Genomic DNA, 13,003 nt, shown 5'->3' with positions numbered 1-13,003 from the left:
TCCCTCCTCGGAGGGTTAATATTGAACATTATGGTGGCACAAAGACAAATACATGGACTTAACTGGCAACCTTTTCAGGCTGCTGTTCGAAGCAGAATGGGTGCTCTCAAGGGCACAGCAGGATATACGGAGCTTCTCCCAGAGGCTCCGAGGGGCCATAGTCTCATTAATCAGGCTGGTGCATGCCGCCACTTCAAATTATCTTGTCATATTAATATGAATGCACTACTCCAGGCATATTAACCCCGAGCAAGAACCTGTCGTGTCTTGTACTCTGAACTAACCCGAGCAAGCTCGTGCAAGTTCATAGGAGCGTTGCGAAAGCTTCAGCCAGTGGTAGAAGGCTCTGGTACTGTATTTACGATTGTAAGTCGACCTATTTTTCAAAATTTGAAAATCCGAAGTGTGTGTATGTGGGGGGGGGGGGGGGGGGGGGGTCGACTTACAGTCGAAATGAAAACATGGCACTGTAAGTAAAGGCGAGACAAACGAGATATCGGGCATGCTAAAGCGTGGTTGCATTTTTGCTGCTCCGTCGCGTCGGTCTTGGTTGAGCAGCTACTATGTCAACGCCCACTACTGGCATCCCTTCCCCCCGCGGGCGGCGGCTGATGGCGGCTATCGATAAGCAGCAAACTGGCACCCTACATTCACACCTGACTGCAGCTGCTGATAAGCGGCGGCGGCCCGATAACGCAATCGCATTCTATTGGAAGCTCAAGCGTCCAACACCTTTTTGTTTTTACTTTCAAATGCGCGCTCGGTGCTCAAGGAAGAGTTATAGTTGATGGAAGGGCCGTTGTATTTGTGGTATTGTATTCTGTAGTTATGTTTGTATAAACTAGGTGGCGCTAGGCATGCGCCCTATCTGGTCAGCTGACTCGCACATCTGTATATATATTCATCATTGAACTGGAATAAAAGGGAGTTGGTCGAAGTATGTACTACGTGGCGGGTGCTTGACGTGGTGGTGCTCCGGCTGCTCCGGGCAGTCGGACCGGGCAGTTCCCCAACGGTACGGGATACAACAGTTGGCGACGAGTGGTGAAGTAACCGAACGCGGAAGCAATGAGCCTGCATCAACCGCCCGAGTTCCTGCCGACGCCCGGGAAGCCCGCCATTCCTTGGACGCAGTGGCACCGCCTTTTCAAGAACTATCTCCTGGCGTCCGGGAGCGACGCTCACCCACCTGCGCGCCGTAAAGCTTTGCTGCTACACTTTTTGGGTGTGGAAGGCCAACGCTTGTACTACGCGTTGCCGGAGGAGAAATCGTCGACGCCGCCTACAGAAGGAAAGGAAGGAAGCGGTACGAGCGACGAGTACGATGCAGCGGTGGCTACGTTGGACGCTTACTTCACTTCTAAAACGAACGTCGTCGTGGAGCGGCATCGGTTCGGACAACGCACCCAACTGCCCGGGGAGACTGCAACAGCGTTCGTCACGGCGTTGCGTGAGCTGGCATTAAGTTGCGACTTCGGTAAGCAGGCTGACGATTTTATTCGTGACCAACTTGTAGCGAAAACTTGCAACCCTGTTCTTCGGGAACGCTTACTGCTTGAAGGCACTTCGCTCACTCTTGAACGCGCACTGGCTATTGCAAACAGTATCGAAGAAGCCACGAAATACTCACTTGAGCTGCAGTCATCGGCTGCGAGCGTTCAAAAGGTCGAAAAACATCGGATGCCATGCCGCTCAGAAACGCAGTTACCGCGTTCGCAGCAGCCGAAGTCCTGTTTCCGTTGCGGGTCTTCAGGGCATCTTGCAGATTCCAAGACATGCAAGGCGCGGGGTAAAACTTGCAGCAAATGTGGCAAACGAGGACATTTTCAGCGTGTCTGTAGAAGCGGCATGCCTGACGAAAGGGCCCTTGCTGTCCGAGAAGTCGACACCTGCAGTGCATCCGGCGATCTCAACGTGTTGCTTCTCGACCGGCAGTGCAAAGGAGGGATACACACAGAAGTCTTCGTACAAGATGTTCCTATACGTTTCCTCGTAGACACGGGTTCTGCTGTCTCCATTCTGTCGAACGCCACGTATTCAAGGTTGAAACGCTTCCCTTTGCAGCCAACATCAGCGTCACTCTACGATTTCTCTCGCCGCAGAATAACCATCGAGGGGTGTTTCACGGCGCCAGTCATCTTCCAGGATCGGCAGGCCGACATTCTCTTCTACGTCGTCAAGGACGGTACTGACATTCTCGGCATCGACGCTGTCGAAACGCTGCGTCTGCAAATCAACGGTACGTCATTGCAATGCACCCATATTACGCAAGCGCCAGAAGGCCTTGACCGTGAACTGTTTTGCCAGTTTCCGCACTTGTTTGATGGCAAGTTAGGGCTTGCAACAAATTTTGTCCATAAGGTCAAGATAAGAGAAGGAATCACGCCTGTTGTTGCTAAGTTGCGGCGTTTGCCATTTTCAATGCGAGACCGAGTACGCGAAGAGCTGCAGCGCCTTGAGCAAGAAGATGTCATAGAAAAGATTGACACGTCTGAATGGGTGTCTCCAATCGTAGTAGTAGCAAAGAAAAACGGCAAGATAAGAATTTGTGTCGATCTGCGCGAACCAAACAAAGCGATTGTCGTTGACAAATTTCCACTGCCGCACACGGAAGAAATATTGCACAAACTTCATGGCGCAAATTACTTTTCAAAGATTGATTTAGCAGCTGCATATCACCAAGTTCTGCTAAGCCCTGAAAGCAGGGAACTGACTACCTTCATAACCGATAGTGGACTGTACAGATTCAAGCGCGTCTGTTTCGGTCTTGCATCAGCACCGTCTGCGTTTCAGAAAATGATGGCCACTATTTTGCAGAACTGCAAAAACACTTTGTGCTACATAGATGATGTCATTGTGTACGGAAGCACACGTGAAGAGCACTTCAAGAATTTGAAACAAGTTCTGCACTTGATTGCAAAGGCTGGATTGAAGTTGAATGACAAATGCATTTTTAATGTGCAAGAAGTCGACTTCCTTGGTCACAGGATCAGTCACAAGGGAATACGCCCTTTACAAAGTAACATTGACGCCATCAAGGCTGTGCCAGCCCCAACAAATGTCGGTACTCTGCGCTCATTCTTGGGCATGGTAGGCTACTACGCCAAATTTATACCTGACTATGCGGTGGTTGTCGAGCCTCTTCGAGAGTTGCTACGTAAGAATGCCACATTCACATGGAACCCTGCAAGACAAGCTTGTTTCGAGCAACTGAAATGTTCCCTGGCCACAAGATGTTTACAGCTATTTGATCCTGCGGGTGACATTATTGTCACTACGGATGCCTCATCCATTGGCTTGGGAGCAGTGTTGCAACAGACAAGGAATGATGAACTGGTGACGATTGCTTTTGCTTCTCGCAGGCTTACTTCACAGGAACAGAAGTATTCTGTAGGGGAATTGGAAGCCCTTGCTTGCTTGTGGGCATGCGAATATTGGAGAGTGTACCTTTGGGGTCGTTCATTCATATTACGCACCGATCACCAGGCTCTGGTCACACTCCTTAGTACAAAGGGAGTAGGTCGCCGACCGTTCCGGATTGCGAGGTGGCACGCCAGGCTGTTGGCATACAACTTCACGATTGAATTTCACAAGGGTGACAAGAATACTGTTGCTGATGCTCTTTCAAGGATGCCCCTTCCAGGTCGTGTGGAGGAAGAGGAAGAAGAGACTGTTTGTGTTGTCTCAACATGCATTACTCATGAAGAGTTTGTCATTGAAACGATGCAGGACCCGTTGCTGCAGCAGGTTATAAAGTGGGTGACATCGGCATGGCCCGCAGTGAAGATGTTGCCTGCCGAAGCAGTTCCGTTCTACCGGGTGCAAACTGAGCTCTCAGTCGTTGGAGACCTCCTGCTTCGTGGTGACAAATTTGTAGTACCTTCGTCCCTCGTAGCACGGCTTCTTGACGCAGCCCACGAGTCTCATCCGGGAATAACGAGGACAAAGCAGCGACTACGTGAGCAATACTGGTGGCCTGCTATGTGCAAGCAAGTAGAACAATTCATTGCATCCTGCGCGGTATGCCAATCTGTTGACAAGTCTGCAAAACCCGTGACACCACCTCTGCAGCCAGTTGCATTCCCATCTGCACCATGGCAGAAGCTAGGCATCGATATTGTGGGCCCTTTTTCCGAAGTGCCGGCAGATTGCCGTTTTGCCATTACAGCCATCGATTACTACAGCAAGTGGCCTGAGGTTTGTTTCTCAGCAAGGGTGACAACTGCAACAGTCATCTCCTTTCTGCGAAGCATCTTCAGCAGGGAAGGATATCCAGACGAGATTGTGAGTGATCATGGTGCTCAGTTTACAGCCTTGGAGTTTGACAGTTTCCTCAAAGAACGTGGCATCGCTCATACGTATTCGGCAGTCTATCATCCGCAAGCTAACGGGCAGGTAGAGAGGTTTAATCGAGTACTCAAAGAGTACGTTCAAGTCTGCGCACAAGAACATCGGCCTTTGAAGGAAGCTATCACCGAATACCTGGGAGTCTACCGTTTCACACCGCATGCGACCACAGGAGTGAAGCCTTCCGTCCTTCTTCACGGCCGTCATCCCAGAACAAAACTTGATCTTGTAGGAGCGCCAGGTAAAGAGTTTTTTCAAGATCCGCAGGCAGCGATGAAGTCCATCCACAGCAGAGTAGCACAAAGGCAACAAGCAAGTAAGACTTACACTGACCGTCGACGAGCTGCAAAGTACTCTCCATTAACAACAGGTCAACCGGTGAGAGTCAAGTTGCCTGGTCACGTGCCTAAGGGCGCTCTGAGCTACTCGAGTCCATTCACCATTGTGGACCAATGTGGTCAAGATACCTACAAGCTCAATGATGGCCGCACATGGAATCGGAGTCGGCTGGTACCTTGCCCCCAACCAGTTCCACCACCTACAGTTCCGAAAAGTTGTTCGCCTGAATCAGCAAAACCACTTGGCGAACCACAGCAGGAGAACCACGACCCACCCCAGCAGCCATCTGTTCAGACGCCAGTTGAAAGGGACGTTCCAGGACTGAGGCATTCGACGAGACAAAGAAGACCACCAGTGTGGTTTAAAGACTATGAAAGACATTGAGTGTTTATTGTGTTTTTCCAGTGTTAGTTGCTAACTCTTTTGAGGGGGAATAATGTGGTATTGTATTCTGTAGTTATGTTTGTATAAACTAGGTGGCGCTAGGCATGCGCCCTATCTGGTCAGCTGACTCGCACATCTGTATATATATTCATCATTGAACTGGAATAAAAGGGAGTTGGTCGAAGTATGTACTACGTGGCGGGTGCTTGACGTGGTGGTGCTCCGGCTGCTCCGGGCAGTCGGACCGGGCAGTTCCCCAACGGTACGGGATACAACAGTATTGGCGACCCGTATTAGTTAAATCACACTGAAAAAAAATGTGTTGCGTCCTACGTCAGCTAGGATTATAATTTGCTCGTTTAGTTTTGTTTCTGCTCTCTGCGCGGAAAGGTGCTGTCCACTGATCTCCACCAGGTGGCTGGATGCCGCACTCCCACTTTTTGAAGTGGGGGCAAGTGAAGCCACCGGAAGTTGGATGGCATGTCCCGGAAGTTCGGTGTCTGCTGTGAATTTCAATGCAAAAAGTCGCGTCTTTCACCCTTCCGTCCTCAGTTTTTCGCGTTGTTTTCGTGTAACGTCTACTGTAATATCAAGGAATAAGCAAGCTGAACGTGATAAATGTGAGCATTGTTCGGGGAACACTAATTTCAGAGGAACCGGTGAACAGGCATGCATGTATCACCATGCCGCGGCAAAGGGGTACGTGCATTAAACACTATGTTCTGACCTGGTTCTTGCCTTCCGAGCGTAATTAGGAGTGGAATGACGATGAGCCTAGGTCATCTTGAAAACAAATTTTCGTGTAGCAAAGAAAAGGCAATGGCGCGGAAATCCTGCCACTCGAAGAGGCACTCGTTATACAGCTGCCGCTGTTTCAATTTCGGGTTTGTGGCGGACCATGTCTCTTTTAATCGATGACAGGTGATGTTTATCGCTTTAGTGTGCCATTTGCCTTCCATACGTGCTTTTAATCTAACTGTATAGCACAGCCACATTTCATCTACACAGCACGAGAGAAACGACTGACGAGAAAGACGAATGCAGCAGCGCATGTGACAAGCGCTGTTAGAAGTCAACTGCACCAAGCATCACGAAAAGCCCATTCAGGCATAATTTGCGACAGTACGAAACCATACTTTATACGCTCTGTCGAAAAAGCAGTACCATATACGTTTTGGACGCGCTAATGTGAACTAGCAGAACACCGACGGCACCTCACCAGATAGTGCCTCGCCCTCGCACCGGTTCGGTCTAAACATAATTCGGTAAAATGGTGACTGCAAAGCCGGCTGCCTAATGAAGGTTTCCACCTGTTCTTTCTTAAATTTATCCCCCATTGATGGCATAACTTGGGCTTAGAGCGCGACAACGTGCATCACAACAAAGAGCAGAGCTGGTGACGCTAGCGCAATAGGACACAGTTGAGCAGACGAGGCCGTGACGAGGCTCCGTACGTACTGTGTGCGGCGACGTTCTGTCGTCTGCTAGTGTCGTCCCATAGCGGTGAAATGGACCCTTATTTTTTAAACGTCTTTCCCAAGGACTTTGCTGCTCCCCTCATGCAGTTGACGGCGCAACAGGTACGCATTGTCACGAAAAAAGACGAGAACGTCTAAAAGACAAAATGCAAAGTGGAAAACTGAAACTGAAAAACCGTGCGGAGGTCCGATTTCGTGCACTGCCAAAGGCTGACTTCCGGTGGCTTCACTTTCGATGGATAGATGGATGGATACGGCTGAACCCTTTAAATCGGGCGGTGGCTCAAGCCACCTAGCCATGCCTTGTGAAATTTTACTCCTGTCTTGCTTTTAGCCACCAATCGTATAACCTTCGCTTGGTTGCTTCTAACCTCTTAAAATCCACTTTCCCTTCACTGTCCCTAAACCCCAATGCCTTGGGTAAGTCAGCCCCGCTGCTTTCCACTGTAGGGTGAAGCCCTTTACAGAAAAGTATCAAGTGTTCAGCCGTTTCCTCCTCCTCTCCTCACGCGATGCACAAAGTGTCTATCTCATGGTACCTGACTCTATACGTCTTAGTGCGCAAAACTCCAGTCCTGGCCTCAAACAACAAAGAGCTTCCCCTACAATTATCATAGATATTTTCTTAGACAATTTCCTGTTTAAAGGTCCGGTATGTTCCCAGTGCCGATTTCGTCAGCATCCCTGTTTTCCACAGAGCTCTCTCTGTTTCTTTAACCTTTTTCTTAACCGATAATTGCTGATTTGCCCCCTTACTGCTGTCCAGATATTTGCTTGTCAATTTTCTAGTTCGCTTTCTCCATTTCGTGTCAACATTCTTTATATACAGGTATCTGAAAACTTTCCTAGCCCACTGCTTTTCCTCCATTTTTCTCAATCGTTCCTCAAATGCTATCTTACTGCTAGCTCTCTGCTCTCGAAAGACGCCCATCCCATATCACCCTGTACCCCCCCATTTGGTGTATTGCCATGCTCCCAAAGCTAACCTCCCTACTCCCCGTTGTTTAATTTCTAGCCTTGCTTGAACATCTGGCCTCATACACAGGACCTCATTACCGAAGGTCAGGCTAGGGACCATCACCCCTTTCCAGATCCCTCTTACCACTTCATACCTATTGTAATTCCACAGTGCCCTATTTTTCATAATAGCTGCATTCCTACTAGCTTCATTCATTACATATTTTTCATGCTCTGTCAGATACTCAGCACTGTTATTTATCCACACCCCAAGATACTTGTACTCATTCACTACTTTTAGCACGAACTCGCCGCCCTTTTCATTAAATATCATGACTGCAGATTTTTCCTTACTATACTTGAAGCCTAATCTACCTCCCTCTGTACTGCATATGTCTAACAACTTCTGCAGGTCTTCCTTGTTGTCAGCCATTATCATTATATCGTCCGCGTATATTAGTCCCGTATATTAGTAATGTCTGTTTAATCCATTCCCCTTGCTTGAAAAAAGATAGGTTGAAGCCTAGTCCGCTCCCCTCTAGCTTGGTCTCCAACCCTTGCAGGTACAACATGAACAACAAAGGGGACAGATGACATCCTTGTCTAAGCCCCCGCTGTATCTCTACAGGCCCTGATACATTTTTTTCCCATTTTATGAGCGCTCTGTTACCTCTATATATATCTTTTAAAAGATTAATTACTCCATTTTCCACATCCAATGTGCCCAGTATGTCATAGGCTCCCCTAATATCCAGAAATGCTAGCCATAAGGGCCTCTGTTCCTTTCCGAAATTTCTATACAATGTGTCAATGAAAATAGATTGTCCTCCAACCTCCTTTGTTTCCGGCACCCATTCTTAAGCACCCCTCGTTCTCTACCCAAGCGATGGATGGATGGATGGATACGGCTGAACCCTTTACATCGGGCGGTGGTTCAAGCCACCTAGCCATGTCTTGTGAAATTTTACTCCTGTCTTGCTTTTAGCCACCAATCAGATAACCTTCGCTTGGTTACTTCTAACCTCTTAAAATCCACTTTCCCTTCACTATCCCTAAACCCCAATGCCTTGGGTAAGTCAGCCCCGCTGCCTTCCACTGTAGGGTGAAGCCCTTTACAGAAAAGTATCAAGTGTTCAGCCGTTTCCTCCTCCTCTCCGCACGCAATGCACAAAGTGTCTATCTCCTGGTACCTGACTCTATATGTCTTAGTCCGCAAAACTCCAGTCCTGGCCTCAAACAACAAAGAACTTCCCCTACAATTATCATAGGTATTTTCTTTGACAATTTCCTGTTTAAAGGTACTGTATGTTTCCAGTGCCGATTTCGTCAGCATCCCTGTTTTCCACAAAGCTCTCTCTGTTCCTTTAACCTTTTTCTACCCGATGCGATACCCGATGCGGTATCCAGCCCCCTAGTGGATAGCAGTTGGTGCTGACGTTTTGGAGCCAGCAGCATCGCGGCATGCATCAAGACGCGAACGCATCGAAGAGCTCCATGGCAAAGAATCGAGAAACAGCAAACATTTCTGACAAGCAGGCGTCTACTTGTTACAACTCCCGAGGTTTTGTTAACCTGCGCTTGAGATATTAGTCCTTATCGTGCAGTTCTGAGGGGGCTTTGTTGGAGACCCGCCTTTGTGCCCGCGTGCCAAGCCCGACACCAGCGCAGAGTCAAGGTGGTTTCGAACTTGCGGTCCTTGCGTCTTCCAATCTACCAGCCCACATGCTATTACTCCTTTTCCCGTCAAAACTTTCCTGTATCCAGCAATTAACCGTCTGTGTCTTGGCCACTCCGCCCAGTGGGTATGTTCCAGCATTGTTTGAGGCCTACCTACCTACCATTGTAGAGGCAGTTAACCAACGAACAGCCTGAAGAATTTTATTTGAAACTTTCGGGATACTATACGAACGCATGCGTCCTTTAGCAAGTAAGCGCTGCAGGCTGTAAGGTTTCTGAGATGCCCCGTGGCGCGCCTGCGCTGTGCCTCTTTTTTCTTCGTGCTTATGCGGGCGATTACTGTATGCCGGGTCCGGGAGATTCATTGCCAAATGCCCGTGTTATACTGTGGTCCCTGAGTGTGTTGTGATGTGCTGTGTGTGCTCGTGGTATATCGAAGGCTGTTCGTCCATACTTGCGTTCGGGTTCCTGTGTGATCGTTCAGTTTCGGTGTCGCACATCCAGAGTCGAGCGCTTTATGTGCGTTAATTTGCTACTCGATAGCATGGATAAACATCACTGTTGGAAGTGCGGTAAGCTTGACAAAAGCTAGAGCCAGCTGCAGCATGTAACGGGAATGAACTAAAAGAAAAGCGGTAGCCACAGAGCGTATGTTTTTTACTTAGGGAGTGTCTAGTTTTCCGTCCAGATGGAACATTTGCTGCTGCTGCAGTTCCGTCCAGACGGAAATATTTACCGCAGCTAGAGTTCCTTTATGTTACTCCTTTATGTTCCTTTATGTTATGTTCAAGTCAACGTTCCGATGTGCCGGTGTCCTTTATGTTCCTTTATGTTACGTTCAAGCCGACGTCCCGATGTGCCGGTGTCGAAGGCGTTGTCAGCGAAGCCAGCAAACAATCCAGCGAAGCCGGATGAGAGGAATAATTAAGGCGCAGTTACATAGTTGAAACCATTAAAAAAGTTCAAAAAGCAGCAATCAGCAAAGTCAGATGTAAAAGTGTAAACTATAGCTCAATCATTTAAGACTAGTGAAAGTTATTGCTTGTTTTTTTTTTTTAAGCATGCTAACAATGCCAAATGTAAAGTAACTCATGCGCAAATTGGAGTTTCATCGGGACGGAACTCTAGCGCAAATTGGTGTTCCATCTGGACGGAACTCTAGCCACAGCCTTTTACTTATCAGGTAATACTCCAGAACGTTATGCAACAATACCTGTCTTGATTGTATCGGCACCCTCAAAGCCGTCAGATGGTCAGATCCTCTGGACAGTCGCCGCGGTGGCTCAGTGGTTGTGGCGCTCGGCTGCGGACCCGAAAGTCGCGCATTCAATCCCTGCTGCGGCGGTCGCATATGGATAGAGGCGAAATGCTAAAGGCCCATATACTGTACGATGTCAGTGCACGTTAAAGAACCCCATGTGGTCGAAATTTACGAAGCCCTTCACTATGGCGTCCCTCATAGCCTGAGTCGCTTTGGGACATTAAATCCCCATAAACCAGATCCTCTGGACAAGTTGTATTTGCTGCATATCTGAACGCTGGCGGCACAGGCGCGAGCATATCCAGCATATTCAGCGATCGAAAATACGCATCGTTGCGATCTCTATGCTTTTATGCTCTGTGACAAGGCGTCCCTGGGTGCTATGGGCTAAGTCTGCCTGCCATCTGATAACGATACAGGCTCGGCTTTCGGACCTCGCTGGTTTAAGATCAGCGCCCGTGTTTGCCTTTGCTAGTCCGCATCCCTGCGTTGAGTTGCCTTATTTGCGTATAAACATACTAGCTCGATGTACTTGCAGGTAGCTAGCTCAGTATGAAGGAATAGTCACAAAAGGACCAATTCTGTCACTTGTACAATGAATTTTGTTTCTGTGCATTTTATTTATTTATGTTGCCTTACAGGCTCCAGGAATCGGAGCATTCTGCGAGAGGCATTGCATAAGTACAGGAACTTGACTATTATGATTGTACAGTGCAACGTCACCATCTGTGATCTTGTTCCATCTGCTTTAAGTGTCGACAGTTATTTTTCATGCCTTGGTATTAAGCTTCTACTACCCTCGTAATTGAAATTCTTTTGGCATAATGTTTTGTGAATTTTCTAGGTCTTTATGCCAGAAGTTTTTTGATACACCATGGTCTTGTTAAACGGACACTGAGGAGAAATTGAAGTTGGCTTGTATCGATAGAATACCAGCTCCTGATCACAAAAACGCTGCTCTTACTGAAAACAAAGCTCTTGTAAGGTAGAAAATAGCAAGAACCAAAATACAGGTATCGCCGCCACAGGCCAATCTCACAAGTACAAGCGTTGCGACGTCATAGGACAAGAGACGCCACCTTGGAGGAATTTTCCTTCCTAGATGGGGTCGCGAATCTCTGAGGCTGACAAAAGGAAGGTTGCGCGGCTCAGTATTTAAGTAAGTTTTGTCTTAAAACCGATAGTGCACTTTTAACACACAAGAAAGGCAGACAAAAGACAACCTGAATGTTGGAAGCAAAGAAAACAGATGCTTGGCGGCGCCACAGGCGGCCAGGAGAGTTTCGATTTTTTATGGCGCTTCGCATCTATGAGCTTTCTGTGCCCCATGGTTTTGTTTTTGACGCGCCTCGATATACAAGCGCCGAACAGCAGAGGAACTCAAAGTGCCGCTTCAAGTGCTAGTTAAACTTTGAAGGAGCCTGTTAAGGCTGGTCAGATGATCGCCACGGTCAATGAAAAACTCTGATGGCACAATGGTCGGTGATCGTACAAGGCAGTTCGTACTTGTGTCTACGCACGCTCGCCCGGCGAAACATTCCCGGCTGTGCCAGTCAACTTCAAACTACTTAATGGAAATCGTTGATTAGGGACGGGAGACAAGGTACAAGGCAGTTAAGAAGAATTGCTGATGGCCTAGCTCTGTTAGGCCAGCAGATACATAGCTAAAGATGGGAGATTTCTGCATCGGAAAGTGCATTCACTAGATGCACCTCTATTGACACTTACACCTTGAGCCGTCCTGGCGGAGTGGTAGCGTCTCCGCCTGAAAGGCAAAAACCCTGGTTCGTTTCCAAACCTCGTCACAAGATTTTTTTTTTATTCAGTGAGTGAGCGGGGGTTTCAGTGGCTCCCATAGATGCCGCCACCGAATACGTTGGTTAGCGGTTAAGTGCAGGCTCTGTTAAGGCGCGTTTATGCTCTGGCGTAACGCCGAGTGCGCCAGTCGCCGCCGGCCTGGCCAGACTGATTCGGCTCCGCGGCGAGGTGCGCGTTGTGTCGTAATTCAATAGCTTCGGCAGTTGGGCGGAGCTGTTCTTTTCGAGCTCTCGGCTAATTTAATCCATTCACAGTACACATCTGAAGGTACATGCAAGTGCGCGAGAGAGCCCGATCCAGTGGACCCGTTGGATCTAGCGGAAGCCGTTGAAGCGTCGTGCGTCGGCTTTAGTTTCAAGCCGCCAACTTTAAACGTGACCGCCCTTGAGCAGCCATCCGTTTTTGTGGCAAAAAAAAATAAATAACTTGGCCCTTGCAACCGTGGGAAACCTCGACGCCACCTGCTGCACCGTGCAACCGCGCCCTTCAAGGAATCAATCCGTTGGCCTCAAAGCCCCGGCCAGCCTCCGATGGGCGCAACGCGCCGACCTTGTCCTGTCCCCTCTCGACTCCCCACACTGGGATTATGATATTTAGTTTGCAGCAGCGGCTGCTCACGGCAGAAGGCGCAAAACCACCCGCTGGCGCCTAACCTACCCGTGCTCCCTCAAAAGCATCGCACGCTCTCTGGGTCTGAGGTCGTTGAAATGCAGGCCAGAGTTTTTGCGAGAACTACGTCGTC

The 13,003-nt window shown here is 48.6% G+C and overlaps 1 protein-coding gene across 1 annotated transcript in view; it reads left to right on the top strand.

Annotated features, from left to right (window-relative positions):
• Positions 1-8,970: 8,970 nt before the first annotated feature.
• LOC144134321 (uncharacterized) overlaps positions 8,971-13,003 on the top strand; it is a 30,872-nt gene continuing 26,839 nt past the window's right edge. The window contains exon 1 of the mRNA XM_077667259.1: positions 8,971-9,307. The gene's annotated coding sequence lies outside the window, so the exon portion shown is untranslated. The remainder of the gene's footprint in view (positions 9,308-13,003) is intronic.

Source organism: Amblyomma americanum, chromosome 5, assembly GCF_052857255.1.
Source record: "Amblyomma americanum isolate KBUSLIRL-KWMA chromosome 5, ASM5285725v1, whole genome shotgun sequence".
Taxonomy (NCBI): Eukaryota; Metazoa; Arthropoda; class Arachnida; order Ixodida; family Ixodidae; genus Amblyomma; species Amblyomma americanum.
The sequence above is the reverse complement of the archived record's forward strand: the minus strand, read 5'-3'. Positions and strand labels throughout refer to the sequence as shown.